General features: G+C 35.9%; 1 long non-coding RNA gene across 1 annotated transcript in view; it reads right to left on the bottom strand.

Moving 5' to 3' along the window:
* LOC116180914 overlaps positions 1 to 14,801 on the bottom strand; it is a 32,588-nt gene extending 17,787 nt beyond the window's left edge. Inside the window, exon 1 of the long non-coding RNA XR_004147178.1 lies at positions 14,622 to 14,801. This is a non-coding gene — a long non-coding RNA (uncharacterized LOC116180914). The remainder of the gene's footprint in view (positions 1 to 14,621) is intronic.
* Between the last annotated feature and the right edge of the window lie 12,980 nt (positions 14,802 to 27,781).

Genomic DNA, 27,781 nt, shown 5'->3' with positions numbered 1-27,781 from the left:
TCTGAACATTTCATTTCCTCAATTTGAATTTACGGCAATAGTATCAACAGGCCAATAGCAAACCACATTTCACCAGAGAGTCCTGTGTGTAATCAATACCTATACCAAATGCTCTAACACAATCGTTTATTTTACTCATCTGTGACAAATTGTGACGACCGTTTTATTCCCCGAAGTGAACAACAGGAAATTGCACGTAATACGAGCTTCATTTAAGATAAATTGTTTTCTTCATTTCAAAATCCAGCACCATTAATGAGTTCATACAATGATGGATTTAAGTCATAAATTTGAATGTAGCAAATTGGTAAGACGACACGTTGAACATGGAAAGAAAAGGGTCGTTGTCTCGTGTCCAATTTGATACTTTTGTCTTACCTCAGATTGAACTAATTCGATGCGTTTTAAAATTGTTCCCACGGATAAAGATTAGCAACCACTGCCTAAAAGTCACATCGACGGAATTTGGAAGGGTAAGCACCCGTGGTTTTTCTGCATCACAAATAGCAGTTAAATATTTAAATCATTTTTATAGTCATGCGAAAAGTTGTTATGAAAGTTAAAAGTGTTTCAGGCCATCCGGAGTTAGATAAATCTCCAGATGTCGTAGGTAAACCGTAGCTTTTCGTAGTTTACTTTCAGCCAGATACGCATTTGAATTTGTAAGTAAATTTTAAGTAGGAAATGTTGAATTTTTTAATTTCCGAGTTAAGTAGTGTCATTTTACCGACGAGTTTTATATTAACTTTTACCTGAAATCGTATTTCAATAGCAAATTTCAATTTTCATATAGAACAATTGATTAATGTCAATCAATCAGTGATGACCGAAGACATTTTGCAAAGCCGATTGATTTCTACCGATACGGTGTATCTGGAGACATGGCGCAGCCAATAGAAAACATGACCACCCTATGGCCACACTATTAGTATAAAGTTACTGTACTTTTGATAAAACTATTACGCCATTTATAAATCAATAAGAGAAGCAAAACTTATAGATGGAACACAAATCAACGAATAAGGTATGTATATTATCTAACGAAAGGGGAGAAAAATACTCGAATTGAGTGCTCAAATTTTCACAAATCACGCCCAAAACCATTTATGTTGCAATCCTTCTCAAAACTCAAGGGCGTACATAACGTACTGATGGATCCACAAGTCGGCACAAAGTATAACATGTTTTAAGTTGTTCCGAAAAAGTTGAACTTGATGGTTTTGTGGCAGAGAAATTGAGTGCATGACCGCGTGTCGAAACCCATTTCCTAAATCACTTCAGTAAATTGATACTTGATACTGGCATGACCGCCTCTTCCAAAATTTAGGGGATGTGTTCCTGGTAGGAACTAGCAGGCGTGCTTCTCCACCACTTTTGGTGTCAAGGGTTGGGCCGCGACAGTGCCTAACAGTGCGGTGAATTTTGTGGATTGGGCAGGTTGGGGGGGGGAGGGCTAACTGGGTGCTGTTCGACCCGAAAAGGCACGGCCACAGCTTCGCCACTGGAATATCTGTATTAGAGGGAACTCTTATTTCTGGTAATAGCCTCTCCCCCTTCGTTCCATTAGTTTCCGATGCCTCCATCCTTTGATCTCATTTCCTTCTTTCTTGTTTCCCCCTTCCTTATTGTTGTCCTCTCCCTGTCTCCCTTTCTATCTCCTCCTCGTCCTCCTCTTGGCTGCTTGTGCTTCTGTCTGATTGTTCCTCCACCTCTTGTATTCATCTGCTTTCTTTCTTCATTTTGTGTTTGTCTCTACTAGCGTTGGGCAAAAAAATCGATTAATCGATTATAATCAAACGATAATCGATAATCGGGTTTGATTATTCTATTAAATTAATCGATTAATCGATTATTTGATTAATCGATTATTTGATGAATCGGTTATTTGATTAATCGATTGTTTTATTAATCGATTATTTGATTAATCGGTTATTTGATTAATCGATTGTTTGATTAATCAATTATTAAGTAAATTTTAATTGATTATTATTAGCTGGATCATCAGTTTACGCAAAAAGAAGCACTCACAGCTCACAAGTATTATTTTATTTTATAGCGGATGTTAAAACGTCACTTTAAGCAGCTAAAAAGATTGTATCATCAAAACTAAAGCACACCTCATCGGAGAGTAAGCTGCCTAATCATTTATTTTTATTTTTGACCTTCATTTTCAAATGGGCAGGGTTTCAGCCAAGGCTGTTCTACCAACCAACCCACTATGCATTTGCAAATATCCATGCCCGAACCCGGATTCGAACCAGACACTTTGTTGATTATTGATTAATCGATCTGCCTAGTAATGAACGATTTGATGAAAAGAGTAATGGAATTATTTTTTATTTTTATTATTAAATAATTAACGTATTAATGCATGCAAACAGATATTTATCACTCCTTGTATGTGACAATCGACTTTTGATTAAACGATTAGGCGATTAATCGATTATTTGATTAATCGATGATTTGATTAATCGATTATTTGATTAATCGATTATTTGATTAAACGATTATTTGATTAATCGATTAATCAGTGTAATCGATTATTTTTCATAATCGATTATCGATTATTCAAACCCGTAATCGCCCAGCCCTAGTCTCTACACCACGCTTCCCATCTCTCGATGGGAATCCCCAAGGCCGCCACCTAGTGGTGTTCCATGTGAATCGGGGCCGGCCTAATTCCGAGGCACTTAGGTTTTTGCCACCTGCAGGATATGGTATTTGTTCCTCCTGTGTATATGCCCCCAATATTTCAGCTGCCCCATCTTCACTCTCCTGGTGATCGTCTTTCCTTTTAGTAATTACCTTATCTGTTTTCTTGTGAGGTTGCTGTTTTCCAGCAGTATCCTTAGTGCCCTCCGTTCAGCCCTCCTCATTGTTTATCCGTTGCTCTTTGTTAGCGCTGAAGTGTTCACTCCGTACTGTCTTGCTTCCTGTTCGGTGACATAGGCGGTTTATGCCCCCAAGTGATTTTCCTGCTGTTTCTTTGAGCGTTTCGGCGATCCTGTTCCTTCCCCCTTTTTGTTCCTGATCTTATCCTGCTCCTTCCTATACTCTTCCCTTTTATTATCCCCTTTTCAGAAGTTTCACATCCCACCATTCAGTTCTCCAGCCTTGCTCCCTGCCCTTTCCTTCTTTTTCGCTTACCTTCCCCCCCCTCCCCCCCTTACTTTCTCCCTTACGATTTTGTGGTCCGATCTTACTCCTACCATTGTTTAAAGTATTTAAACAATGCTCCTACTGTGTTCCTGATGCTTATTTTCTTTGATTTGGTCCTTATTAAGTATGTGGTCTATCTAGCTGTTATTCAGAGTTTCCTCTCCTCCATGTTGTCAGCACCGTTTTGGATTTGCTGAATGTGTTTTCCACCCTGAGTCCATGTAGATGTACCATGTTCCTAAGCTCGCTGCCGTTCCCGTTGTCTTCCTCGTGCTTGAGCATTTTGCCTATACTTTGTTCCTCCCCTTCCCTTCCGTCTAGTCTGCCTAGTTGCGCAATGAAGTCACCTAACATCTGATGCCCGAGTATCTTGTTCCGCTTATCCTCTTTTGTATGGGGGGATGTGACATGCTTTAACCGTTAGTCTTCCTATGCTATGTACTCTCGCTTCTTTCTTTAAATTTCTCAACCTTAATTCATCGGTGTTTCCTGATTACGATTACTGTGCCTCTGCTGGTTCTTTCCTTCTTCCCTCCTATCCACCTGTCGAATTTACTTGTCGCGGTCATCCCACTTGTTAGTTTGGTTCCATGTAAGCTGGTTACATCTATTCCCTGTTTTCTTAATTCGTCGTCAATTAACTCGCTTTTCATTGGGTCTCTACGATCATCATGTTTGGCCTGGTGCTAGTCGTTTAGGTGATATTCTGCCGCCTTAATGTTAGTTGGAGGTGATGGGTGCTGTTTATTGATCGTTAAGATAGAACACTAAGAGAGATAATTGAATTAGATTATGGGTTAGAACAATGAGACGTGCCACTGCCCATGCAGACTAGTTTGGCCACCCTGTATAATATGTGGTAGAAAGGAAGCCTTGTAAAGTAAGATTCGAATTAATTGTGTCGAACGAAGGAACTAAGCATCTTATTTATCCTGTTTGGCCAGAGCACATGTCGAGCATAATAATATAGTATATTACATAACAAGTGTTGAAAGCGAAACTTTTCACACGAGTGCGAAAAGTGGCTTTCAAACGAGTTATACTGTTCAGGAAAATGATTAGCCAACCATTTTTTTTAATAACTATCGTTCTAATCACAGATGATGGTAGTTTGAATATCGTATGGTATATTATGATTTAAAATTCAATTAAACCTCAGCGAATCAAAAATATACTAAGTGACATGGAAATTGAAACATCAAGAGGGTGTTGGAAATTTTTGGACACACTAGGTCGATACGTTCTTGATTAAATTTCCACACCCTCTCACCATTTGTGGAATCGATTTCAGCTGATGGTTGCCAAGTGCAATTGTGCCCAAGTATCCCAAAATTAATTTCGGAATTGTTCAACATATGCTTTAAGCGAGATGAGTATAGAGTCCTGACACGACGTGACCTTTCCACATCCTGCTATAGTGTATAGTGGTGCTGCATGGAGATGAGCATTTCTTTGTGTATTTCCCCGTTTCTGAAGGAATTAAGAGAAAAGTATAAGTTTTTATGTCTTACTAACCTATCATAGCACATTTTATATCTGTGATACGCGGGCATAAAGTACCACTTTATGCCCTAGGTAGGGCATTAAGTGTCACCATAGTAACTCATTCATAGTTAATGACAGAACAAACAAATATTTGCAGGTCATTGAAAATTAGAAACGTCAATTATTATTAATTGTCAATACCTACTAAATCACAAGATTGGCCTTATTTCGTATAGTTTCTGGAACTTCTTGCTCATTCACGATGAATTGAATTATTTAAAATTACGTTTGACGTTTGGATGGTTTCAATCACATTGACAAATTCGAACCACGCATACTTAATCAAACATAATGAATTATTTTGTAAACGAATTCTAACGAAGAAAACTATTTGTAAAACATAAAATTTTGTATGTACCACGGGCATAATAGACTGGTTCACTTTTCGAAGTTTTTCTGTCCTAGGAGCATTTCAGACAACATTTGGCCAACAAGGCTTTTTTTACTAATTGGTACCTGCTGAACACGAATATCGATGTTGGCACCTCGAAATCTGAACCGGAAGTTCAGAATTCAAGATGGCGGCAAATTTCCGAAAATGTTTATCTTTTCACTCATGCGACCGATTTTTTCGATCTAAAAACTAATTATAATGTTATTCCTGACGTACGTCACGATAATAATAGTTAACTATTGTTTTAACAATAATGTAATAGTTTTTTTAGCGGCAGGATGCGTAAAATTAAGAATTACGAAATTCCTAGCTCTCCTTGCCAAAAGGAGGACTTGCAAAACGATTGTTTCTAGTAATCCTGACACATATAAGTATTCCCGACATGCGTTCATATTGCATAATTCTCCTTATAAAGTTTAGATAACTACCTACAATCTTTCGAATTTTACGTTAATTTTTTAATGAAAAAAATGAAGGAGTTAAACTAAACTGCGGTGTTTCGGAAGATTCTTATTTTGCTATGTATTAATTACCGTTACTCAGGATATATTATTATTTTTCAAGTATGAAAGCATATAGAAAAGTGAAGACAAATTTATCTTATTTTCATGGTGTTACGTCAATCGTCTTCTTGAGAATATATAGGGAGTACAAATCAGTTGAGCCTTGCAACATTAACAAAGTTTTGCCATGCAATCCTATTTACAACGACAAAGGACGATATCTAGAGCAGCCTTCGGAATTAATCTAATGTTGTGAGAATGGGAATGTAGCCATTTTCAATTCTTTCCCCAGGAAATCAAGGATAGATGTGCTAGTCTGAGCGACATTTTCAGAGTTTAAGGTCAAAAAAGTACCTCTTGCGATTTACACCTGATATGCCGTAATTAGGGAAATGGACGAAAAGCTAGAAAAGATTGGAATCCCTAGAGAATGGAGTTCAGAATTGTTAGATCTAAAGCTTCGCAGCACCTGGAACCTGGCAATACTTCAGACTTCTCCACTCTGGGAAGTCCTACTGGATTAACCCAGATGGGGCCAGGGACGTGCACATTCTTCCAAACGGACGTCTGGTAGCGACTTCTCCCTACCGAACTAAGCGGGACGCGCACCGTCGGCGGAAACTATGGTATCAGCTACCTATAAATAGAGGAAAAGACGCCACCTAAAATATGCGAGCCAGGTCGATACTCTGAACAAGTGAAGTTTCATGTACCTATAGTTATGATACCAACCTTGCATAGTTTTGCCACGAAGATTTTTGCAAAAGATATATCTTCTCGCTGAGGAGTATGGTAGCCAGCGTGAACAGTAAAGAAGAGCGCTTTTGAAACACTATCTGATTACACATCCGGGTTCGGATATATAGATAGTTGTAAATGTCTAGTGGGTTGGGTTGGTAGACCAGCCTTGCCTGAAACCCCTCCTGCTTAAAAATAAAGGTCAAAAATAAATAAATAAATAAATGCATCCAACGTGGAAATTCACAACAGCAATGACGTGACATCACTTCCTGTGATAGCGTAAAAGGACAGGATATTCGTTACTACTGCTTTTGGCCAGTTCCTCTGCACATCATTATGGATAGGAACAAATACATATCTTTCTTGAAGTACCGGTCAGCAACCAAACTTAGTTTGCCAGTATTTTCTCGAAGTGATGAAGAAGCAACAGAAATACATCTGTATCTGTAGCGTTATCCTAGTATCCGCTTCCTTGTGAAAAGCTTCTAAGGAGGAAATCTGTGTCCTCTGACGGTTACAGAAAACTTTTCTTTCATCACTGAAGCCTCCAGCAATCACCAGTACGCCGTCAAATGAGACGTCTTCAAGGTGATGCGACAACAACTCGTTTCTTTTGTTTTTCTTTAATGAAAGGAAATTCTTCCCTATGTGAGGTAATGGAACATCACGGATATCTATCCCACGACGCACAGGAACCAAAATGCTTGTCAAAACAGAAATAATTTAATAATTACACGATGTGAACAAATTTAAACAGTAGGTACTATGAAAAAAAGGTTTCCACTTTTACTCACTTTGACGTTAGAAAAACTATGGAATCATTGTTTAAACATTTGTTCACTATTATTTATCGTGCCGTACCTCCGTCAGGAATACATTATAATCCGTTTTTAGCTCGAAAAAATCAGTCGCATGAGTGAAAAGATCAACATACGGAAATTGGCCGCCATCTTGAATTCTGAACTTCCTGTTCAGATTCCGAGATGCCAACATCGATATTCGTGTTCAGCGGGTCCAAATTAGTAAAAAACGCCTATTTGACCAAATGTTGTCTGAAATGCCCCTAGAACCCGTTAAAACGCTGCTTTTTATAAAAGTGAACTAGTCTATAAGCTGATGTTTATACTCTCGGGCGACTAAAAAGCTCTCGGGCCATAGGCCCTCGAGCTTTTTAACTTGTCGCCCTCGAGAATATAAACATCACTATTATGTCCTTAATACATAAATAACTATTATATAAGCTATAGCGAAGCGAAAGGAAATAAATTATCTGTACGCCCTCTCTAGATACATTTACAAAAGAAGTAAGGTGAATTGCCTGCGTTAAAGTACCAATTGACGAAATAAGTAAAATACAAGTGTTAGTTCTTTCACCGTTTGAGAAATCGTGATGTGGCTGGGTATTGTGTTTTCCAGACTATGGCACTAACAATTCATTCATTGAGAAAATCTTTGTTTTAAATAGAGCGCCCTTATCAGGTAGTCCACGACATAATTAGCACACACGTATCTTTGCTAATGGAAAAAATATGAAAAATTTGTCTGTCTATTATTGAATTTTGCAACCTTCAAGTTTTATATTTCTGATGGTTCCACAAAAGTTTATGCAAATAGAGTCAGCTGATTTTAACGATAGGATGGAACTCTATGGCGTTTATTACTCGAAGCGTGTAGCGATTCGTATAAATTAGTTTGATAGTCCGCTCTCATTGACAAGTTTTTTTTTTGTAGGAATTAGTGAATGAACAGTCGATATTAGTTAAGCGGCTGTTTTTTGTGCGACAATTGAACAATTGAATTAAGCTGAAAGGTCTATACAACAGAACACAAAATTTCATGTTCGTGCACAAATAAAACGAATAAAAAAATTTGTTAATGATGAAATTAATTGCACATCAGTTGAAAGTGGTCTCGTATGACTAGCTGGGAGACAATATAATTTCATTACAACGATTACAGGATATTTGCCCTGCGGGCTGCGTTGCGTTGCCGGATAATATTTCATTGCATTAAATGGAAAAGTGTGGTTTTCCTGCGCCCACGTTCTGTTAAGACTTAAGAGGTGGTAAAAATTAAAATATTTTCCATTATTGTACAATTGTGCGTGCCGGTTCAATCAATATAACGTTTTAAATCAATTATAGGAGCATTATTCAAAACCCAGAATACACATAATGAATTAATCCGAAATTCTCGACTGAAATAATAATAGAAAATAGAAAGTTTAGAGTTAAATACAAATAATAAAGAACAATCAATTTGAAAGTGGTTAACTCAAAAAGTGTAACTAACGATTTTTCCCTAAAGGAACAGGGTATGAGGGTAAAGGCGTTTCAACAACTTAATCATAAGACTGCATTATTAATAAAACTTTTCCTTTAAACGATCGTTTGATTTGACTTCCCAACTTTAAAGTTATAATCGGTTTTCTAAAGGATGTCCAATTTCTAGCTGAGTCGATTATTATATTTATAAAACAAAAAAATTGAGAAGAAAAAGATCGGTTAGATGGAGTGTAAGGGGAAAATTTGCCGTCTTATTCTGTAGTGAAAGATTAAGCGAAGCGATTCGGAATGGGGTGAGAATCCTTGAAACAGCGGAGCAGGAAGGACGAAAGATCACCCTTGTTGGGTTTGGCGCTCGACATTTAAAGGTGAAAGAAATAGCAGAAAAGTCCACGCTTATTGATACAAGCTCTTCTGCAGCCCCACTATCTCCTCTCGCTAAACCATGTCCGCTTTAAAAAAGGAAGCTTCCGCGCCACACCCTGTACACTACCGTTTTTAAATCTCCTAAAAAAAGAAATCAAAATCAAGGAGAGTTAAGTCGTGTGAGCATTTTGACTATTCTACTGCACCTCCTCTACCAATCTATTTACCAGGATTCTTCTTCCCCTTGTTAAATTTTTTGTAGGAATATCGGCTCAATAATTCGATTCCCAAATATTGATTTTCTGTGGAAATTCGGTACGATTTTTTCAAAACAAATGTAGATTTTCATATTATAGATTTTAAAATAATGTGTCACTCGATAGGAAATGCATATTATAATTTTGAAGTAAAGGTAAATGGGGGTGCGTTTTGATGTTTTAAAAACTGAACTGGTTTCAATAGGTTGCTTCTGGTTACTTGTTAGTGACAGTTCCCTAACATCAGCAGCGAAAAATGGGCCGTTGTTGGTGTTGTTTGAAGCGCGCTCATTTATCTAGATGTTCGCACTTTGGAAATCGCACATACGTCAATATGTTATAGAAAATAAGCAGAAAAGCTCCTAAAAACATGTGCTCAATTCTCATACTGATATACAGCCAGTTAATGTTTAATGATTTTTTTAAATGTAAAATATCGAAAATCGGGTTTTAAATGAAGCATGCGAATATCCCACCGCCTAACTCGAAGCACTTTGCTGATCCTGATGTGACTTGATTCGTGCAGCACTGGCCATCATACGAGCGTGTTTACTGTTACTTGATAAACATCGGTTTTCAGCCATCCCCACATTCCGTAATACCGAGCTGGTCAACTAATAGAACCATCACGATCAATCCACCATTCCGCAAAGGTTTGATTCAGGTATTGCGTCACTTGACGCTGAGAGAACATATTGGTACTGGTAGACAAGAGTACTGGAAGCTAGAACTCTAAAAAACCAAATAAAACATATTGTAACGGAAACGCTCCAGACATGACGTCGCTTTTGGCGCTCTGGAATTTTCTACGCGCGCGATAGTGGGATTTGTATAGGAATATTCCAGACTTATCCGGTAATTATGCGAGTGTTCTGGACTTACATTGCTTGCGTATATAAATAGTTGCGGACCGAACATCGCAGGAAGTTTTGACTACCGAACGAGATCGAGTACGTATGAAACATCGAGCGCGGAAATATAAATTGCGAAGTGTGTGATATAAATAATCGATATAAATTGTACGGTTTTTATAGTGTTTAGTTTTGTTTAATAAATATTGATATAAATCGAACCCGAATTTATAAATCACGTTACAATATTAACCATTCCTCATGAAACACCCTATATAGTTACCGATGATTATTCACGAATCAAATTTTCTAGAGAGAAAAAAAAATAACCTTGGATTTCTATATTTCATCCGAATAAGTTAAGTGGATTACTGATATTAACGTGATATTAAAGGGAATACCCCAAGGAGCAATCCTTGGTCCAGTTTTGTTTACAATATTTACGCACATGCAAGTTAAGTTCTGTAATTCTCTCGTCTATTATCTACGACTGTCTCATTATCGGGACGAACTTAAAAATCCATAACGGGTTTGAATTGTGATTTATTTAGCTTTGAACACTTCACTCTTTGTAAATCAATCCCAATGCGCTTATTTGTGCTGTAATGTACTCATCATATTTCGATGTCCAAGATTTGTTCAGTTATTTAGTATTATTTTAAATTTAAAGTGACCTAGTAATGTGCGAACATGTTCAAACAATAAAAAATTAATGGTTTTCACGGTGATAGCCAAAAACGAAATCGGAAATTTATTTTTTTCTGAACGATCTTTAAATAAAAAAAGTGAGAATTAATTTTAAATGAAATTTGACATCAGCTCAGAATTTTTCATCAGTTAATCTTCATTCTGTCCCTTAATAAAAACTTAAATATACAGTGCGTATATAGTATTTTTGTACGTCTAAGCCTAAGCAGTCAATTGTTGAGTGACTACTTAAATGTTTAGTGTGACAATGTTCAAAAGTAGAACACCCATAAAACGCTTCAAATTCTCTAAAACCGGCAAAATTTGGCCAGTGTATCAAACCTCTATTTTTATTTCAAACAGCTGAAATCCGAAAATACATACCAATATTTTGCCAACAACAAGACTAGGATTAAAAAAATAAATACACCATTTATTAAATAATGAACTAGTGTGAGTGGATTTTTTCGTAGATCCGCACGAGTTTACGCTACCAACTCTGATAGGTTTCCCGTTTTAAGATTAGAAACACAGGGATTCTCAGCTGTTTTTAAAAGTAATAGTTTATATGTTCTAAGAATATTCCGCTCTATTTGAGGTTACCGACATATTTACTTTACCTTTCCACTGTAAACTTCAATTTAATCGCAAATACTTTTACTGTTTTTGCACTGTGGGGTAAAAAGTGGCTTTAATTCAATTAGTAAAGGTCGATTTTCCGGTCTGTCGAGTAGAATCGACAATATTGCCCAACACAGAAGTTGAGTAAGTAGTTAATAGAGGCTCTTTAATTTATTGGGGGATAATGGGTAAATTGAGTCAATCTTCTAATCATCGCAGGATGTGCCTAAGGAACTTATTACTTTAGCGAGTTCACTTTTAATGTGTCGACGTATCTTAGGACAAGGGTCGTTGTGAACATTACCAAAATTGTTTAGGCACGAAGTAAACGAAGATTTAAGACAAACGCGTTTACGTTGCGTTAAACAAGACAAAAAGACTCTTGTTATAGATCCTAAAATCTTTCGGGGCGCTTCGTGTTATTAGACATAGAAATTAATGAATTTAGGTAGCTAAATTCCTTCCGAAGTCATTAGTAAAAATACTGAAATAGCGGTGTACAACCATCGCAACTCATTAAGCATTTAATGATGTAATCAATATTCTTCTTATTATTGAATATTCAATTAAAAGAGATGTTAGAATGCCCTGTAAATATTCTGTAAAATATTTTTTCTCTAAATTAGGGTGCAAAAATCTCACTACCGCTAGTGGTAAAGTGCAGTTTCTTATATAACCCTAAAGATAAAGTGAAACTGCAAGATAAAATTAGAAGCATCAACAATAATTAATAAATATAAGGCTTTGGGAAATGTAACGAAACCTATGGGTACCTGCCAGGACTAAAATCTAAGAAGGCGTAGAATGACCACCAACATATTTTACACGTTTGGTGCCTTTATTGAAAATGGAAACTCCCGAAATGGCTTACACTGCTCTAAAGGTGTGTTCGAGTGCTCCGCAAAGCACTTAAGGGACTCCAGTAAGCGAGACTCTGGAAAGTTCAAGTATATCCAACTTTTCATATTCTCATAAGTGCCTCTAGGTAGTACCTTTTCGAAGCATTCCTTTTCCACAATTTTGTAACTAATTTTTGCAATACCTTTCTGTTTTTTTCTAGAGTACTCTATGCAATCATCCACAATAATATCTTAAAAGGATGTCATCATCGGCGAACTGAACGATAAAATACAAATACCACCCTACTCTTCCAACAATTACAATTGAACGTGAAAGTTTACGAGCGCCGATTGGCCTAAAGGACCTCCTTCATCATTTTCACTCGGAAGCGTTTGTTTTTACTAATTTCTCAATTTCGTAACAATCTCAGTTACTTTTACTACTAACTTGCTTAACTCTTGTTTACAATCTTCACAAGATGTTTTCAGTTTAATTGTTATTAATGGATTTTAACCTAAGAAAAAATATAGTATGTCTCAGATCTGGTGGGATTGCATGGGAAACTTTGTTATTATGCAGAAGGTTTTGGAATTTTATGTGCTAATTAATAATGCGCTTAGTATGTTGGAAAAATTAGGCTCGGTAAACTGCTGATTTCAATAAAATTAGAGGTAATAAAAAGCTTAGATCAGTAGTTATCAATCAAAGTGAAGTTCATAAGCTATTCGTGTGAAGTAGTGTTGCAAATTTTGTACAGCCAGATCAACTGGATTATTTTAAAAAATCAGTCATTTTATGATTTGTTATTTTACTTGTCGACCGCCTCCGTGCGGAGTAATATGTCTAAACAAGCTTTGTAAGCTTTTCTTACTTTTCGTATTAATTTTGTTTCATTGTGTTTCGGAATAAATGCTTTTCATTCTCAATTAATGAATTGTGTGTTTATTCGAGTCCAAAGTGCGACCCAGATAGAGATTTAGATTTATTACATGTGTTAACCAAAAGTTGTGTAATAAATTTTTTGGAATTTTCGGAAGTTGAACGAGGCCACCGATATCTCAAATTGAGAAATTTAAATCATTCTTAGATTATAGCAGATACCGAATGTGTACGAGGACACACTATAAAAATTCAAGTGTTTTGTAGGTAGTGTAATGCCCGCACACTATTTCACGACGAAATAATAATAGGTACCTAAATGAAAATAGAAATATACAAGCCCTGGTAGAAACGGACAGTCTCCTAGAAGCAAAAGGAAATGCGTGAAGTACATAGAACGCCAACAGAATTCACGGGACAATCTTCGCGGCGCAAATTTTAACAGTGGTTATCAGAAGAAGAGGAACAGCGGAACGAATCCAACCAATTATTGCAGAAAAATGGAGAGATTGGAGCAAAAATTTATAATAAACACAAGAAAGCAAGAAGATACTTTAAATAAAAAACAACAAACTATTTCAAATTAATTAATGGAATGTGGAAAAGAAAGTGAATATCCTCGGAAATATCCAAGTAAATAAGTGAAGCCATGGAAACCCAAATTATGCATAAGACTCATTCTGTTATATTATAAAATAATAAAAATAAAAAAATAAAAAAACGAAATTCTGCGTTATAGTTTGTTGCCTGTTGTAATAACCGCAGGTTTCTGTGTAAACACAACCCAAGATTTTTTATTTGCTGGATTTTTATATGCATTCATCGTTGAAAGAAGAACGATGAGTATTCGTTTTCAATCAATTAACTAATTTAATTTGAGGTTGCACGGATGTGTTTCCCATGTGCCTGTAGGTACTTGATTCAGTTGGCTCGTTCACTAACTTGTATTTTCTTCCAGTCAGGTATTGTTTAATTTCTACACTTGGAATATGGTGATTTTATTGAGAGACTAAACGAACTGTCCATTAAATTTCACTTTTTACCAGGTAGGAGGTGATATTAATTAAGTAGTAAAGTAGGAATGCCAATTAAGTAATTAAAAAATTTAGACATTAGTTTTTGCTAGTGCGTGAATGGCTTGTTATTGCGGTAAGTTGAAATTTTGTAACCTTCCTCGGCTCTAATGTCGTAAAAAAATTAACAGTCAAATTGTCAAAAATGCAAGGTATTCCATTCTATATAACCATAGAGGAACTCTAAACTAAAGTGCGGTTTACGTTATGTTATTTTGCTGACGATTGCGATTTGCGAGTTCCAATGTTTTCGGGTCCAATTATACTTATTCGTAATTGTTGGTATAGCAAATCGGATAATTAAACAGAAATCCATCAAAAAACCCCTAACAAAACTCGAATGAATAATCGTATGAAAAATCTTACGGGAAATCGTAAGCAAAATCACATAACGTAAACTGCACATAAGAGACCACTTACCAAATAAGTTCAATTCAGTAAAATCTTTAAACTCACAGCCACGAACAAGATGGTTAAATACATGTTATTTTGGTAATGACACTGATTAATCATTAATAAAATCACTTTTTACGGATATTCTATCACACTATTAAAATAAAGCCACTCGCAGAATAGTTGGAAACGTTCTTACAGCTAAAGTTCAGGAATAACTTTGACGACAATCAACATCCGCGATTAAAAAACACCTTCAGAAAAAATCAGCATCAAGGCATTTAAAGATTGACGCGGTGTAGTTCGTAGAACGTTAATTTTGCCGAGAGGTGTTTGTATAATTTTCTCTAATTTTGCGTCAATTAGCTACGAGTCAAACTGAAGACCAAGTAATTTTAAACCCCTAACCTAACGTGTCGACAGCTTTGTTACGTATATGACCGAAAAGCTACGATGGTAAGGTCATAAAACTGCAAATTTTAAAAACTTGCAAATTATATTCAAATTTTCAAACTTTGAAGGAAACGTCACTTGGTCTAAAAGTGAAGGTATATGGACGAAGAGGTAAGGTAAAGACAATTCCAATGCACATTGTTACCTACATTACAACCTGTAGGCTGTACGAGCGCTCTCGTTCAAGGATAACATCTTCGAAAGAGCAATGTCTGCTATGACGTACCAATCTATTAAGATGCGAAATGATGTAAACATTTAATATATAAATAATAGATTACCTTGTTCGTCTACAGTTCGTGAAGAAATGTGAAATTGTGGAATCGTTCCTTAATAGGTTCAATCAATGAGCTCAAATGTAACAAGTTTCCTTACTTAGTAGATAAATAATTACGGAAAAAGAGCTGCATATTAATTTCAAAGGTATTTATAAATTCAGCGGCAAAATTTCACATAATTTCTTTTCTATACCTACTCCTATGATCAAATGTTACTTACAAATGGAAGATCGAGTCCATCTACAAATTTCTCTTACACATACTATACAGTATACACCATATAAAAAGAACATCACTATTCAACAGTAACTTCTAAGTGATTATTAAATAGCGCTAAGTTATGTAATTTAAAGGCGGTTAACATTGAGTTTTTGCTCTAATAGTTTTTAATGACGATTATTTTGACACAGTTATTATGTATTATTTCCATATATCTTAATCTGAGTAATAGAATTTGAATATTTATGCTACCAAAACGATTGCGGTGAATTTGAAATGGCGTATTCAACAAGGCCGACACTTCATCCAAATATATACGCAATTAAATTCCAAAAAAGGAGTGATCCCCACTTTATCCTACATAGGAAGGTTTTTAGGCTTACATTGGGAACTATAGGGAATTTGAATGGTATGATGTAGATGTTGTGATCGCTGAATTAAAAGACAGCAAGAAAATAGAGATTGCAACATAAAATACCCCACATAACAAGCTTGTAACTTCATTAGCAGTTAGAACCGAACTGCTCAGTGCTAATCAAACAATAAGTAAATTAATGCGAAAGATGTAGTAAGTATAATAACTCCACACTTTGGCCAAATTTTACGGCCACAATCAATTTACCCGTATAAATAAAAATGTAATTAAGTACTCCAATAACCCACCATAAATATAGAAGGATTTATTGACATTGTATTGTACAGTTGTTTGGTTAAGACAGTTCATTGCCTTAAGAGCTTTTTTATCGGCGTGTAAATAAACTAGCGGAAACCTTCCGTTTGTTAATTCATTTCATTTCATTGCCTATGGTTCATGTCTTCGTCCTCCATGTGTGTTTACCCACATCTCGCGCGTCAGTTACGAACATACATATTGCTGAAAATTAATTTTGCTCCGCAAGTTCGAAAATACGAGCTTGTTTTGAGCAAACGGACGACCACAAAAAAGGTCGTATAACTTTAAACGGCACTCCAGGCTCGAGCGAGACAATTATGATGCAGATATTGCATTGCGCAAAGTTTTTGTCGAAATGAAACGAGGCGTTTGCAATAAAATGAAATACAAGCGCCGCTCCTGGCAATGGAATAAATAAATTAACAAACATTGCTGTTGTCTTCGTGATGAAAATTATGACTTGTTAATTATATATGCATTCCAACAGGTCCAAGTTAGGGAAACAATTGGGCGCCTTACGAATCCCTTAAATCCAATATTATGATTTTCGACGTATAGACCTTATTATCTCCAGTCTTAGAATGAGACATTATTCTGTTATAATAATAATTAATTCAGTGGGCTGAAGTGCTGGTACTCAAACCCAAATTACGACTTCTATATTCTATAACTTTGCAACCCCCCGTATCATTTCACTTATTGATCTGGGCTAAATGAAAGAACTAACTAAAAACAGGCGGACATGCTCAACATTCCGGCATTACCCGTGTGTTAAAAAAAAATCAAAATCTGTCATTTTGCAGTAACATCTATCTAACATTGCCACTGAAAGTTGTTTCAGAGGGATTACGTCGGTGCGAAATATTTATGCCAGTCCCGCGGAAACTCTAAAGTTTACCTTGCCCTTCTAAAGGTTAAAGTGTAGGTTACAAATTAACGTGGGAAGTATCAGATGTATCAAATTTATTGCACTTGGAACCACTTTTCTATCTCCTATAAAGTTTCGTTGCAAATAAGATCTTGATGAGGAAAGGCTGGAGGAGCGTATATTGCCTAGATATTGTATGCGATTTCGAGATTAATCTTTGTGGGTATCTTTTATGTAGCGTACATATTTGTCAAAGTATGGACCTTTGCGTTTGCTTAATACTTTGGAGATAATGCTACAAACAACTATAAAAATTGTTTCAGCGCACAAGAATATTACCTGAACGTGGGTGTAAAAGTAAACAATAATTAATCATAGATAACATAACGATACACAAAGAAATAATCAACTGCCAAATTTATTAAAATATATATCGTATAAACTTGAAATCACGACTCTTTGTCCCTGCGTCATTGATTTGTGAATCAATTTCAGACATACGCTAAAACACTGTAATATCTGTCAAGTATGCGAAATCGATAAAAAACTTGTCTGAAATTGATTCACAAATCAATGACGCAGGGACAAAGATTCGTGATTTCAAGTATACCTATTAAATTCGGTAGTAGTGAAATTATACCGTGTGTCAACCACCAAAACTAGCCATAGGCACATAAAAATTACACACATTTAAAAACTAGTATAGATGCGGTGACTTGCGCCCGACGAAAGCGCATTTTCGCGGCACAGAATCGGTAATAACTCGGGAAGGAAGTGACAATAGCGTTCATTTTCCTTTTGGAAAATGTGCTAAAAATATGAGCTGTCATGACATGTATTTGTGTGTCATATTGACAAATGATTGACAGCTTCAACATAAGTTCTATTATAACCATAAACAATAATTTATTCAATTCAAGAAAAGGTGTATATCGTTAAAACCTTTTACCCTGCCGATAGTCTTAGAAGAGTAATTTATTTGCCGTAAAATTCAATAACCGCCGAATTCCGTCAAAAACAATACAAAATTACGTTATAACATTTGAAGAAACTGGTTCTGTGGCACCAAAGTACAGAGGAAGCAATACAAGAAACTTAAATCATGCTTTGGCAGAAATGGTATTAAGAATAGTAACCCCGGATTCTACAGAACTACAAGAACTATTGTGGAAAACTGTAATGTAACACAAGAACGCAATTCCCTCAGAAAATTAATATTGGGGCTGGTATTTTTACTACACAAATAATTGGGCAATTTGAGATAGTAGGTGATTTAAATTCCAAAAACATAATAATAATATAGCTTTATTGGGTGATGCAGCAGTTCACAAATACGATTAGGTGGTACCTATTTATATAATTTAAATGATGCAGATGCACGTATATATGCAATAGACTGCAACCCCAAAGGCGAAGTCCGGTTGAAAAGCAATAGAGACATTTTGATAAATGTCGCCGACCGTGCACATGAAGATCAAGAGGTTTGGTTCCAGAAAGACGACTGTACTGCTCATTTTGGTGTAAATGTGAGAGCCAATATATTCCAAAGATATAACGTCTAGCGATTAAATCTGTACCAACATGTATGAGAGAGATATCTATACAATAGAATACCGATCATGCGCACTGTCTGTCCAGTTGACATTCCCGGAATTTAGTAGCGTGTTATTTCCGATATTACTGTGCTTTTATGGTGTTGCAGATCGCATTTTTGTTCTTACAGTAGAAAATACGAGTAGTTTTTACGAAAGTAATATTTAAACTGCCGTGTCGTTTTATTTGTAGTAAACGTAGTAGTACAAAAAGTGCATTTTCATTACCATTACCGTGATCACGATTGATTTACAGTTAAAGGAAATTCGTAAATTATCAACTTCGTGAATAGCTTTCCAATATTTTATTTATTTTTTATTTTTATTTTATTATCAAATTTAAGTGGAACTTAGCTTAGCGTAGTTTAAAATCCATAGCAACGATTATTGAGACAATGGTTGCCATGGATTTTAAGCTACGCGTAAGCTAACCTCCACTTAAATTTGTCGGTGCAAACGGTCATATCATAAATGATGCAGTACGAAACTATGCTGAAAACCCGATGCTGAGATCTCGGTCAATTTATAAAAAGCGTAAAGGGCGCTAGAACGATCGGCAGTTAGGTACTCGTATATTTATTTGATAAATATGAAGTGACCCACTTCTGCGACGCCTATGGTTATGGCTGTTTACATTCAGATGCTACTGCGCATGTGCGGTGTTTTACCTACGGTGCAAAATATACCTCTGTCTTTATTTATTTATTTTTTATTTTTAGGTAAGGAATTTAAGTACTTAGGGTTTATAATCAATACAGAAGACATTATTTTTTACTCTGATGTTAACGCAGTGGTAACCATGTTCCGGCCAAATAACGTCTCAGAACTTAAATCTTTCTTTGGTATGATAACTTCTTATGGAAGTTTATAAAGAATTTAAGTGCACATTTGGCACCCCTGTATAAATTGTTGAAAAAGGGAAAAAGGATTGGAAATGGGAAGCCGAACAAAATGTAGCGTTTAGTCGGGTAATACATTTTGATATGGCTTGCGAATCTATGTTAACAGTCGATGCTAGTGCACGGGTTGGAGCCGTGTTGTCGCAGTAGACAGCCTCGCCACTATGGCCATTGAATAAAACCTAGCGCAACAGCTAACCGTGTACAGCGTTGTGAAATTAAATTATTACCTTATAATTGTACTATAAAGAATTAAAGCCGTATTATAATCGGAGAAAAGAATTGTGCTGTTGCATTATTTAGTAATAATAAGAGTAAATTCATTTTTATTTCCATGGTGGCATATATTTAGTAGTATAAAATTAATTAATGGTGGAGTTGTTATGTACGTACATAGCATATCGTAACGTAGATAGCAGTTTATTTAGCCATTCCGTAAATAAACGTCACTCCACAAACACTTAATATTTACCCGTTTCGATTACATAGTCTTGGCCACCGTGAAGGGACAATCCCAGGGATGGGAATACTGTAACAAAAAATAGTTACATCAACGACTATGGTTGATTTCGATTCTCATCTTTGCGCTGACCTTTCCCAGACGTGGAAGCGGTTCTCCGTCCCAGGGGTGGGATCTTGCTAACACAATACTCTTCGGTTTTGAATATATGTGTCATAGGAGTTTCGATGCACTAATTTCCAGATGTTCAGTAGTTTAAACGTTGCGTTTACTCTCTAATGTCATGTAATTTTCCATGTTGCATTAAAAAAAAGTCTTATTGCGCATCTTTGTTTTGCAATTTCCTTTTAACCTATTTTTGCAATCAAATGTTGTGTACGTGAATCTTGATTTAACTTTATCGTCCTTTATTATCATTCAATTAATCCAACAAATAATCATTAACAACATTTTCACTATGTCTTATTGCAGACTATTAAAATAACTGATCAAAATTATACTATTCCGTCATTACATTTTATTTTGCATTCTTTCCCTGCTAAACTTTACGTCATAGCATTGTTTATAGCTCCCGTAAGGGGGCCCTGGTTTTTGAACCCGTACCACGCTTGGATTTCAAATTTAAGCGGCATCTGGCTAGCTTTTAGAGGGACTAGCCATTCCGGTGGCCATTTTTTTACACGTTGCCGTGTTGATTTTATTCCTGGGTTAATGTGGTGTGAAGTTAGCGATTAGTAGTGATAATGGAATAAAGTCGTTTAGGAGCTATTTTCATAGTAGTAAACAAGTTCTAAACCACGACACAGCTGAAAAGCTTGCCTGAAAAAATAAAAGACAGCAAATTAGAGAAAAACCAGCAACACGGGTACGTGAGATGAATGAGTTTTTTTCGCTTTAATAAATATACCCAGAAACGCGTTAAGGAAGTAATTGCTGGACGTAAACCGTCTTCACTAACCGCATCCACGTAATTGCTATTATAAAACTTTCTATTCCGGAAGATCGGAAAAATCACTGTACAACTTGCTGTACAAACCTAAGTATGTTTTTCAATTCTTAATGAACATGCAGCAGCTAATTATTATTACGCAGAGAAGTTCAAAGGTACGTAGAATTCCTTTTCGCTTAATTAGGATGTCACTTCCTCCCTGCATTAGTGCTGTATTGCTGCGTTGATTACGTATACATTTTTTTGTGCACAAAAGGAGCATAACTCAGCAAATCTTGTAGAAAATAATAAGCTAATTTTAGCAAGCATACCGTTCTGTCGGAAGGAAATAGTAAATTAATTTAAATGTAGACGGAAGCAGCAAAAAAATAATAAGGCAAATTACGAATAGCGAGCTATCGTAATGGATCAGACAATGCTCAAGGATGAGAAAATACAAATCGCGCAATTATCACAACTTAAGCGAAGCGAACCGGCAATATAAAAGATGAAGGGTACATTTCAATTATCAGATAAGCAAAAGGACCTGTTATCATTGTACACTGGAGCAGAGAAATTTAATGCACGGTTTTTGCCGAAAGTTATAAACCGACTATTAAACCGTGAAATTGCGATTTTGGTATGATGTATCTCGACTCGACTCAATTAAGCGTGGGTTCAATTCATACACGCTGCATGATCTGTATGTGTGAGAAAAGCATCATCCGAGTAAGAGTTTTGAAGCACTATGGGTAAGATAAGACTTTTATCCCTTTACTCTTACATACTAGCTAATGTAATAAAGGCGTCGCTATCACTAAGCGAAACCAACTGCATTTTAAATTACTATTTAAATTTGGAAACATCAATAAGAAAACCATTGCTTCCAATATTGCACATACTAATTTGTTTCGTTACTGAACTTCCGTCACCGATAGAAAATAAGGCACCATGTCCCCTTGCCGTTCTAATTTACACTCTTCTGTTAGGTACCTGTTAGTAGGTACATACGCAATAGTTGCAAAACGTCGTCATCGTTGCATTTTAATTGACAGTTAAAATTTATTTATTTATTTTCTTTATTAACGGCCAAGTCAATATTATAACATTCCTACTTCTCAATAACAAATTTTACAGGGTTAATACAATTTTCACGTATTTCACGTATACAATTAAATGAGCAAAATTCGACGGTATATAGGGCTGGAGATCAAAAAAGAATTCGATTTTAGCTGTATAGCAAGAGGACATCTTTGGATGGTGCCAAATGCAACGTGGCATATGTTGATTGGATTGTAGGATGATTCGCCCCCGAAAATTCGCCCCGGTAAATTCGCCCCTGAAAATTCGCCCCCGGAATATTCGCCCCCAAGAAAACTCGCCCCCAAGTAAATTCGCCCCCGGACTATTCGCCTCCGTAAGATTCGCCCCAGAAAATTCGCCCCGGAAAATTCGCCCCCAAGTAAATTCGCGCCCGGACTATTCGCCTGCGTAAGATTCGCCCCAGAAAGATTCGCCACAGAAAGATTCGCCCCGGAAAATTCGCCCCGGCAAGTTCGTCCCCGACAAATTCGCTTCTGGAAGATTCGCCCCCTGCGATTCCGCTCCCGTAGGATTCGCCCCATAAGATTTATTAATCCTCGGAGGTAACAGGGCCAGCAGTTCATAAAATGAATTTTGTTTAATTTTAATTTTTTTTGTAATAACTGTGTATACCTACATAAAGGGGGTAGAATAATAGCACTCAAATACCTGTTAACTAAAATATGAATAGGTAATTAAGATAAGGTTGAATAAAGTAAGGGTGATTTGCAAAGGATTTGACATTCAAAGGAAATAAATCCTATATTCACAATGATTTAATATGGAAAATCCACCTTACAAAAGAAGGTAATATATAATCTAATTTAAATGACATTTTTGATTGACTGAGTTGTTAGCTTCATTTCTTCCTAACAGAACGTTTGATGGCTCGTTTGGTCATTGGTGGTGTATTTGTTTTGAAACTTTTTATGTTCCTACTTGTTATATTTTGGCGCGAATACGAACTTTGATTTTTGGTTAACGATTCTACGGCCTTTTTTTAACTTTCGGATCAATACTTGGCTTGAACACGGATTTTGAGTTTGGTATAAACCCGTGTGAAAAAATAGTTTTGAGTATTGAAGAAGATCGGTTTCACGTGGTGCTGGTAAGTTTTGTATTATTTTTTAATTAAGTAGTTAGATTTACTTAAAAAAAAGAATTTTGTGCACGATTTTCTAAGAATTTTAAATATTACAATCCTAATAGACGAAGAGTTTATTTTATTGTAAATCAAACACACCTTTCGTAATACAAAAATCTGAAAATCAAACTGACAACAGCAAAAAAGGAACTCTTATGGCATCAGTAATAAAAACGTGTCTGTATTGTCATTTTTATACATAATAGTAGGACACAAAGTATATACTAAATTCATTGTCTTTTTAAGGTCTAAATTTTTGGTAAATGGTCGACGTTCAACATTTTTTGATCTCAAGTGGATACTTTGGACATTTTAAAACTTTTATGGCATTTGCACATTTTTTACAAAAATTCTCAAATTTAAGGCTGATCCGACGGGCTGAATTTGGAACGAGTACAAGAGTACCGTAGCAGACTAATTGCTACTTAACTAATAAATATATAAGCAAACTTTTTTTTTATATTTTAAAGAAATGGGATGTTTCGAGTTAGATTTTTTTTTAGATTATTTTAATTATGATTTGATACTTCAGCAAACTTCATCAATGTTGGTGTTTTTCAACACAAATTTACATCAAATCTGGACCAATTTTCAAATGTATGTCTAAAGAAAGAATCATCCTTTGTTTGTACATTGATGCCAAAAACCTTTCAATACATCCATAAATGGCTGAGTAATTAGACTCCTTTGTAAACGCAATTTGTTGTAAAATGTATTGTAACCATACGGTTGACGTTGAACCGTTGAATCAGCCTTTAACAGGTGAGAGACGATTGAATATGAACAGTTTTGAGTTGTCAGTCTCGCCGTATTGAGTTCCAAATATCGTAATTTTTGCAAATATTTATTTAATTAATTTAAACCAACCTATTACTTCCGAGTGTTAATAAATGGGGCGAATGCTACGGGGGCGAATTTGTCGGGGCGAATATTCCGGGGGCGAATTTGTTGGGGGCGAATACTCCGGGGGCGAATTTACTTGGGGCGAATATCCCGGGGGTGAATTTACTTGGAGGCGAATATTCCGGGGGCGAATTTACCGGGGCGAGTCTTCCGGGGCGAATTTACCGCACACCGTTGATTGTACTTGTGATTGATATTAATAAATTGCAGAAGCGAAGAAAGCGAATCAGTAACTAAAGATGTCCGATGCGCCGGTTTTCGAAAGATTATTAGATAGCAACTCAAAACGTAGGCTAGTCAAACGGGGAACGCATTTGATCTCATCAATTTTCCCTTCCCCGAAATCGTAATCTAACCATCATTCTCTTGTTTACTTTATGTTAGGAAATTTTCGTTTCCATGACAGGTGGCAGTAACACTATTTTTTCTGTCTTCTGTCAATTTATCAGACTTCTGTCAAAAGTGACACATTAACCAAACGATTGCCACTTAACTTATTACATTATTTCCTCGCCAGTAATGTGCAATTCTCCTTACTTTTATGCAAATAGCTTTTTAACTTTATTTTATCATTAAATTGGACAAAAAAAAATTTATTTTTCGTACTTCCGAGACTAAAAAGACAACTTCACTCCATTATGACAAGTACTGAAGTGTCACTTTTTGTCCCGCCGGGATTAAATTTGGACGAAAATCCCGGAAGGGTGAAATTACTAACAAGGCAATTTCAGTAAGTTGTTCCACATTTTGTATGCGGCACTACTTCTTAAACGCATCGTACTGCTGCTCATACAGTTTTTTGGACTATCGTATATACCTTGCGACTGAAGTAGTAGTCTTAATCCCTCAGGTAAATTATATAAACTTTACCTTCGGCATTAAAAGTACTACTTCAGTCCCGCGATATATAATAATTATACTACCTATTACTATTGGCCATTTGATAAATTTGACGAACTCAAATTTTCATAGCTTCAATTCTTTTCATATAGTTCACCTGGATTCTTTCATTATAGTCTCTTCTTGCTTTGTTACTTTTTCCATTTGTATTGTTTCTCGGTCCTTCTTCTTCATTGGCTACTTGAATTGATTAATGTGCAAGTTCTGCGATAATGTTGGATCCTGATCCAATCAGGACATTTTGTACTTCCCTGGGGAATGGACGTGATAGTGTTTCGACTAATTGAGCTTCTCGTATTGGCAGTTGCAAGTGGTTGGTCTTGTTGACCCAGCACCAAACGTGGTCGCTGTATCTTCCGAATTTAACTTGGTATAAACGAGGTGTGGCTAATCGCAGTCGAAACCAGAAACGGTCGGGCCGGTATTGTTTGAAAAACTCTCCTTTAGACATTTCCCAATTTTACCACTTGCTTCTGTTTAGTGCTGCCCAGACTTTTGCGATTCCTTCGACTATTTCTTTTCCGTAACAGCTTGTTCACACGGCACGGTTTCGATCATTTGATCGAATCGGTAAAAATATCGAATCCCCTGGTGGCCCGTAATTTTATCGCAGGATGCGGACATCTACCGTATACGGTAAAACTACCGATTCGTTTCAACTTGCATCGTGCTTTTGACACCGGTAACCGTATACGGTTCGGTTCGGTGCCTTCAAAATTTTTCATATAATTTTTTAAACCTTCGATCAGGATGATAGGATGGATGGCTGGTATGTTGCCATAGAACTTCTTTGGTTTTTGGTGTAGCATGTGATCGGCCTTATAGATAATGGACGGGGAATTCTTTCTCCAAAAGGTCGTTGTTCTTCTAATTTGACTTAGTTGTTTCCAGTATCTGCATCATGTTGGTCAATCCTCTCTTCATTGTTCTTCACTCCTGAAAATTTCCTTACCTATCTTGCATTTCCAATATTGTATGGTCTGGGTCAATGTTCCAATAAAGGTAGTGGCAATTTGGAAAATTGAATGGTGGAACTCGTTCGCTATGTGAATACGGCCCTAAGAAGGCGACGCATTCGCGCTATATTTCCGGATGAAAATAAATCAGGCACATAACAATACTTTCGTTGTTTTGGCGGCAGTTTTCAGATTACGCGACGATTTAACTTCAACTTTAACAATGAAAAATCACGGCTGTAAAATCTTCTATATCGTTCGATTATACTAACTCGTTTTAAAACCTTTAGTCAATAAGTGTTACTCGATCTGAGGCTCGATTCATATAGGTTCAAAAATCCAAAACGGACCCAACACGCAAACCAAAACATTGGATGCCTTTTTTATACATGTCAAAGTATAGCAGAAATCCCGTCCCTCGTTAGGACGGTCTTTAGAACAGGCAACACTGTGGCGTTTTGACGTTTATCTGCTTGCACACTCGTTTCTTACCTGAAAGCGCCCCATACTATTGCATTTTAGTTCCGTTCTCTTTCACGTATAACATTTCCTATAATACTAGTACATTTGTAAATTCAAAACCAAATCTTTCTTAGCCTAAAGCGACTACCAGAGCGCTTTTAGTACGTAAGAAATGTAGAAAGTAGATAAATTACATTTTTATTTGGAAACTCCTATTTTATCGTTGTACGTAACTGAGGCGTTCTTTTTTGCATAGAAGAGAGTAAGCTGCTTTTGTACCATAAGCATGATGGTGATTCGATCTTTACACCGTCACACAAAAAAGTGTTACATTACTGCAATTGGTTAAACGAAAGATGATAATGATAGACGTAACCGTCCTTGGATTACTTTTTAATTACTCGTCTAAACATGGTACTCATAGAATTCATTTACACATCATTGAAAAATTACGTGTAATTATAGAAGAACCTAAATAAACAGTATAAATTGACGTCAATTTTATAAATTTCATATTTATAAAAAAATTGAGATTCCTATACAGTTGTGTAATTTATTGATAAATTTACCAAGAAATAACGGATGACTTACTAGTATTAAAATAAATTGCTAAATTTCATATTCAACATTGCATTTGGTTTAGGAAATCAATTAAAATTCCAAGGCAAGAAAGTACATTAATGAAATGTGTGTATTATTGAAAAATGAAAATTAGTTAAATTATCAATTTTATTAAACAAAAGTGACCAAAAATTAACAACTTGGTGAGGCAAAATATGGGCGATATAAGGGAAATTAATTAATCAAAAAATTGTACATTGTACTATAGTACCTAATTCAATTGGAGATAGTGTATACACCACTATCCTTTGCCATTCCAGAACTATTTCGGAAATTCTGCAAACTTGATTTGAATAAAATACTAATAAATCTTACTATAAAACAACAACATCTGATTAGTATTATTAATTCCAATTATGAGTTTTTGTGACCAAACTCGGGGATTTAAATATTTCAGAATTATTTAACTTCCGGTAATACAATGTTACCTACTTTGTAACCAGTTCTACTTGCAGGTTGGTATCTAAACCAAATATGGATCAAAAAGTTAACAAAGTATACCATTCAGTCAAAACAGGAACTGCCCAATCATATTATTTACACTAATAATTTAAACGTTGGTTGGGTCCATGTTGATAGATACTCCACACAGGGTAGAACTAAATTAAATTGGTCGCTCGAATGTACATTAAATTTTGGATTACATTTAAGTTTGGGATACATTTTTGGAAGTTGTAGTACGCTCAAAATGTTAATTAGGGAGTAATCTCATATTTTCGAAAATATTTATGCGGAAATTTTAAAAAGT

The sequence above is a fragment of the Photinus pyralis genome, unplaced genomic scaffold (assembly GCF_008802855.1).
Source record: "Photinus pyralis isolate 1611_PpyrPB1 unplaced genomic scaffold, Ppyr1.3 Ppyr1.4_LG9, whole genome shotgun sequence".
Taxonomy (NCBI): Eukaryota; Metazoa; Arthropoda; class Insecta; order Coleoptera; family Lampyridae; genus Photinus; species Photinus pyralis.
The sequence above is the reverse complement of the archived record's forward strand: the minus strand, read 5'-3'. Positions and strand labels throughout refer to the sequence as shown.